The following is a 7,191-nucleotide window of genomic DNA, read 5'->3' on the forward strand; positions in this document are numbered from 1 at the left end:
AACCCAGCAAAACTCCTGATTTAAATTTACTAGAAATAAGAAACAACCAATGTTGAATCTCGATGACCACCGGATGGACAGGCTTAAAGGACCCTAGAGCCATGAGGGCACTACAAGAGTCAACTACAACCACAAAGGAGGAATGAGAATGAGAAAGCAAGAGACGGAGAGCATAGAGAATAGAATAAAGTTCTGCTGTAAAGACGCTAGCCTCCGAAGGGAGGCGACACATATAAGTACGGTCAGGAAAAACAACAGCAGCCCACACCGTCCGCAGACTTAGACCCATCGGTGAAGATGGAAATAGAGTGGGAGTGCAAAGAAAAGTGCTCAAGGAAGAGGCTTTTCAGAATTGTAGGAAGGGCAAAGGCTTTAGGAATACAAGTCAAGGACGTACAAAACTTGGGAAGGGGGACTCTCCACGGAGGCAAGGAAGGAACAATATGGGGAGAAACATTAGAAATATGAACAGAAAGAGAATCCTGTAAGCGAGATAACCGGACAGAAAGTGGGAGACGATGAAGAGGAACAGGAGCCACAGGAGGAGGAAAAGTCAAAGCACGACAGAGGCGAGAGGAAGGATGTTGTAAGGACTGCACAAGATAGCGAACACGGTAGCGATCACGGCGGTCCTGAAGAGAGAAAGCCAGTGTCAACATACAAATTGAGGGCGGGAGTTGAACGAAAGGCACCAGAGTCGAGACGCAACCCAGTATGGTGCAAAGCATCAAGACGGCGAAGAGTAGAAGGAGAAGCAGAAGAGTATGCAGGGCAACCATAATCGAGTTTAGACAGGACGAGAGAGGAGTGCAAATAGAGGAACGTGCGCCTATCCGCTCCCCAAGAAGTATGGGACAAAACCTTAAGTAGGTTAAGGACCTTAGAGCATTCAACTCGGAGGTAAGAGATATGGGCTGACCAAGACAAACGAGTGTCAAAGACAAACCCCAAAAGCTTAGCGGAATCCCTGTACACAAGGGGATGACCATAAAGCGACAAAGAGGGACGAAGAACGACATGCTTCCGAGTAAAAGTCATGGCACAAGTCTTAGGACGCAGAGAACTTGAAGCCATGATCGGTGGGCCAAGACGACACAGCATCAATCGCAAGTTGAAGCCGGCGTTGAAGGAGAGGCGAATCATCACCCCGACAGCAAAGGGTAAGATCATCAACATAGAGAGCAGAGAAGACGCCAGAAGGAAGAGGGGAGAGAAAGACCGTTGAGGGCAACTAGAAAAAGAGTAGTGCTCAGAACACTACCCTGGGGTACACCCTCATACTGCTGAAAAGGGGCAGAGAGAGCAGTACCAAGCCGCACACGAAAGGAACGACGAGAGAGGAAGCTCTGGAGGAAGAGAGGGAGGTTCCCACGAAGGCCAAAAGAATGAAGTTGAGATAGAATATGATACCGCCAGATAGTGTCGTAAGCCTTTTCCAGGTCAAAAAGGACGGCAACAACGGAGGTCTTCGCAGCAAAACCAGTACGGATATAGACCTCCAAGTTCACCAGGACATCCGTTGTGCTGCGGCACTTGCGAAAACCAAATTGAGAAGGGGAGAGGTGGTGATAGTGTTCCAGGAACCACATCAAACGAACGTTAACCATAGGTTCAAAGAGCTTGCAGACACAACTCGTGAGGGCAATAGGGCGGAAGTCCTTGGGGGATGACCCGAGAGACTCTGGTTTCCGAACAGGGAGGACAACAGCATCGAGCCAGTCTTCAGGGACTGACGACGGCTCCCAGACCCGATTGTACAGACTCAGTAAATACTGAGACGTGCTTGGAGGTAGATGGCGAAGCATTTCATAATGAATGCCATCGGAGCTCGATGTCGGAGAACCGCAAAGGGCTAGGGCAGACTAAAGCTCAGGGAGAGAAGGGATCATTATAGGGAAGGTGAAGATAAGTACAGAAATTTAAAGGATGAGATTCAAGAAGAGGCTTACGAAAAAGGAAGGATTGGGGGAGATGAGAACCAGAACTAACAGAGGAGAAATGGGAACCCAGTTCGGTCACAACCTGCAACGGGTCCGCCACAAGAGCACCATGGAGGCAAAGGACCTGTGAGACATCGGGAACAAACTTACCTGCAATCTTGCGGATACGCTACCAGACCAGTGGGAGAGGAGTTTCGGACGTAACGGCGGAGACATAAGACGCCCAGCAAGCACGCTTAGCCGCACGGATGGTCCTACGGGCCACCGCACTTGCCTTCCGAAACAAAAGAAAAGACTCAATCGTCTGCCGGCGGCGATGTGCCGGCGGCGACGACCTAAAGCCTACTAGTTCCACTGATGTCAATGAAATAATCCTTTCCCTTAAAACCAAGTCTAGTGCCCTCGAGGAGATACCAACTTTAATTTACAAAAAAGCCTCCAGATCTCTAGCCCCTGCTATTGCATTGCTCTTCAACAAGTCACTTGAACTCCAAACCTTTCCTGACATTCTAAAAAAAGCAAGAGTAACCCCTGTCCACAAATGTGGTGATCTCACAGATGTTAACAACTACAGACCTATATCAATCCTGCCTAACTTGTCAAAAATATTCGAAAAACTAATCTACAAGCAGCTTTACTCTTTTCTAGCCAAACACAATATACTTAGCTCTTGTCAATATGGCTTCAGACCCAAAAAAAGCACTAACGATGCACTTATTAGTATGATTAACTTAATTCACGCAGCTCTTGATAAAAAGGAGTTTCCTGTTGGGTTATTTGTGGACCTGCGGAAGGCTTTTGACACTGTCAATCACCAAAACCTTCTTCTTAAATTACATCATTATGGAGTCAGAGGACACTCCCTGCAATACCTCAAATCTTACCTTACTGACAGGCTCCAGTATGTTTCTGTGAATAATTCAATTTCTCCCACCCTACCCATCAACATCGGTGTTCCTCAGGGCAGCATACTTGGCCCTCTCCTCTTTCTCATCTACATTAATGACCTTCCAAATGCCTCCCAACACCTCAAACCAATTCTATTTGCTGACGACATAACCTTCATTTACTCCAGTCCTGACCCCCTTGCTCTAAATGTCACAGTAAATACTGAGCTAAATAAAGTCCATCTTTGGCTAACTGCCAACAAACTCACCCTTAACATTGACAAAACTTTCTATATTCTGTTTGGCAATAAATCCTCTAATCAAATAAATCTCATAATTAACAATACCCAAATTTGTAACAAATTAGATGGCAAATTCCTTGGCGTTCTCATTGACCACAAGCTGAATTTCCAAGGACACATTCTAAATATATAAAAAAAAGTTTCAAAAACTGTTGGCATTCTTTTTAAGATCAGATATTATGTACCCCGCCATGCCTTGGTGACGCTCTATTACTCCCTTATCTATCCATATCTCAACTATGGTATTTGTGCTTGGGGTTCTACTACCCAAAATCATTTACGTCCTCTAATTACTCAACACAAAGCTGCTATTAGGACAATATCCAACTCTGGCCCCAGACATCACTCGGTACCCCTACTCAAATCTCTGAATATGTTAGATATTAAGTCACTGCACATTCTCTCATGTGTATTATACATATATAAAACGCTGAACTGTAATGCCAATCATGACCTCAAAAGCTTCATTGAAGGTTGTAACAGATCCCATGAGCACCACACCAGAAATAAATTCAGTTTTGATATTCCAAGAGTACGACTTAATCAAACTAGAAATGCTCTACAAATCAAGGGACCCAGAATGTGGAATGACCTTCCCAACCATGTTAAAGACTGTACCTCTCTCAACCAGTTTAAGATGAAAACGAAGCACTACCTAATAAATTCCCTGTAACCTACCTTACCCCCCTATTGTCAACCCATGTCTGTTTTCTTAAACAACGCTGTTTGTCGACCTAATTGTATTTGTGCTGCTTTTTCAGCCATGTTTCCCCCTTTTTATCTTTATTTTTATTTGTTCTCAACACATTTTATTCTTTATACTCATTTAGTATTAAGTATTAGTCATTAAAGTTTTCCTGCCCGAAGCGCTTTGCGTAATAGTGGCTTTAGGCATTGTATGTACTAGCTCTATCTATAAATCTATCAATTTATGTAAAATCTCTTGTATGTATGTACCTTACCTAAATAAACATTTTATTTTATTTTATTTATTTATTTTTATAAGAGATATGGGGAGACTAAGACAAACGAGTGTCAAGGAATAACTCCAAAAGCTTCGCAGAATCTTTGTACTCAAGGGGATGACCATAAAGTGACAAAGAGGGACGAAGAACGACCCGTTTCCGAGTAAAAGTCATGGCACAAGTCTTAGTAGTTGAGAACTTGAAGCCATGATCGGTGGCCCAAGACGACACGGCATCAATCGCAAGTTGAAGCTGGCGTTGAAGGAGAGGCGAATCATCACCCTGGTCGTAGAATTCTATTAAGCCCTTGTCCCCTGGGGACAAGGGTCCCTTGTGGGACCTTTTGACAAGCCACCGCCTTCCCGTCCCCGTCCAAGCCACTAGAGATGGCGGCCCTTCGCCTAACACGCCTAACACTTGACCACCTCTCGAAATTACGAGAGAGGAGGTCAAGAGACACCTGCTGGATCTGGATGTTAGAAAGGTTGTTGGTCCAGACGGGATCTCACCATGGGTACTGAAAGTGTGTGCAGAGGCACTTTGCTTGCCACTCTCCATAGTGTATAGTAGGTCACGGGAGACCTACCAGAAATATGGAAGACGGCGAATGTGGTCCCAGTATACAAAAAGGGCGACAGGCAAGAGGCACTGAACTACAGGCCAGTGTCCTTGACTTGTATACCATGCAAGGTGATGGAAAAGATCGTGAGAAAAAACCTGGTAGCACATCGGGAGAGAAGGGACTTCGTGACAAATCGCCAACATGGGTTCAGGGAGGGTAAATCTTGCCTGACTGGCTTAATAGAATTCTACGATCAGGTGACAAAGATTAAGCAAGACAGAGAGGGCTGGGCAGACTGCATTTTCTTGGATTGTCGGAAAGCCTTTGACACAGTACCGCATAAGAGGCTGGTACATAAGCTGGAGAGACAGGCAGGTGTAGCTGGTAAGGTGCTCCAGTGGATAAGGGAGTACCTAAGCAATAGGAAGCAGAGAGTTACGGTGAGGGGTGAGACCTCCGATTGGCGTGAAGTCACCAGTGGAGTCCCACAGGGCTCTGTACTCGGTCCTACCTTGTTTCTGATGTATGTAAATGATCTCCTGGAGGGTATAGATTCATTTCTCTCAATGTTTGCGGACGATGCCAAAATTATGATAAGGATTAAGACAGAAGAGGACTGTTTGAGCATTCAAGAAGACCTAGACAAGCTGAAGGAATGGTCGAACAAATGGTTGTTAGAATTTAACCCAACCAAATGTTATGTAATGAAGATAGGTGTAGGGAGCAGGAGGCCAGATACAAGGTATATAGGTGTAGGGAGCAGGAGGCCAGATACAAGGTATCATCTGGGAGAGGAAATTCTTCAGGAGTCAGAGAAAGAAAAAGACTTGGGGGTTGATATCACGCCAGACCTGTCTCCTGCAGCCCATATCAAGAGGATAATATCAGCGGCATATGCCAAGCTGGCCAACATACGAACGGCATTCAGAAACTTGTGTAAAGAATCATTCAGAACTTTGTATACCACATATGTCAGGCCAATCCTGGAGTATGCAGCCCCAGCATGGAGTCCATATCTAGTCAAGGATAAGACTAAACTGGAAAAGGTTCAAAGGTTTGCCACCAGACTAGTACCCTAGCTGAGAGGTATGAGCTACGAGGAGAGACTACGGGAATTAAACCTCACTTCGCTGGAAGACAAGAGAGTTAGGGGGGACATGATCACCACATTCAAGATTCTGAAGGGAATCGACAGGGTTGATAAAGACAGGCTATTTAACACAAGGGGCACACGCACAAGGGAACACAGGTGGAAACTGAGCACCCAAATGAGCCACAGAGATATTAGAAAGAACTTTTTTAGTGTCAGAGTGGTTGACAAATGGAATGCACTAGGAAGTGATGTGGTGGAGGCTGACTCCATATACACAGTTTCAAATGTAGATATGATAGAGCCCGATAGGCTCAGGAATCTGTACACCTGTTGATTGACGGTTGAGAGGCGGGACCAAAGAGCCAGAGCTCAACCCCCGCAAACACAACTAGGTGAGTACAAACATATTTTTGCCTAAATACCTAACATACGAACAATAAAACGACGAATAACATCGTATTAACGTCACTTGGGAGCAGCACTACATAAATTTGATTCCCTAAACCATTATGAATTGTAACATCGATTAATTCTACTCACCGTCTTAAGTCAAGCACCTCCTTCTTGACCACTGTCTCGTCTTCAAATGACCGCCTTATTTTCAAGCTGGGGTGCGGCCGGACACCCCACTCACCCTTAGTTGACCATAATGTCAAAACTGGCACACTATAATACTGTTAGGCTTCTCACCACCAGAAGGCGCTAATGTCCCCCCTACCCCCCCCCCCCCCAGTTATTACGCGCTCCATATAATGATTGTTATCATTGTTATTGCAACAGTTAATAACATTTATGTTTAGACTTGATTATGGTCCAGGACGAAAAAAATTATCGCTTAACACTAGGAATAATTAAACAAGTGTACCTTTGACTTTAAGGAACTGAAGGTAGTGGTTCACTTGTATGAATATCTGGTGCGCCCCCATTAGGATTACTGTATCCAAGCATGGAGATCTCATCTTCAGAAAGACATACCTGCTCTGCTGAAAGTGCAACACCGGGCAACAAAAATCATTCCTGTGCTTAGTCACCTCACGTATCAGGAACGGTTGAGGGCCACAGGGCTAACAACATTGTAAACCAGGCATGACAGAGCGGATCTCATTGACACTTTTAAAATAATGAACAATTTAGAGGATGTCCATCCGGACAATTGTTCAAAAGGTCAGATGTAATGCTGAAAAGGAGTAACGGTTTCAAGCTCGACAAGCCACAATATAGGACTGAGAACAGGAAATGCTTTTTCATCCACAGGGTTATAAACCCATGGAACCGCCTACCCGCCGAATCCGTAAATGCCAAGACTGTTGAATTTCAAAATCCAACAGGAAAAAAATTATCAAGGCAAATGCGGGGACCTTCGACAAGCCGCCGGCTTCCTGTCCTCGTCGAAGCTACTAATGTCAGTATCCCTCTGGTAAATTCAGGTATATATATATATA

Source organism: Procambarus clarkii, chromosome 39, assembly GCF_040958095.1.
Source record: "Procambarus clarkii isolate CNS0578487 chromosome 39, FALCON_Pclarkii_2.0, whole genome shotgun sequence".
NCBI lineage: Eukaryota > Metazoa > Arthropoda > Malacostraca > Decapoda > Cambaridae > Procambarus > Procambarus clarkii.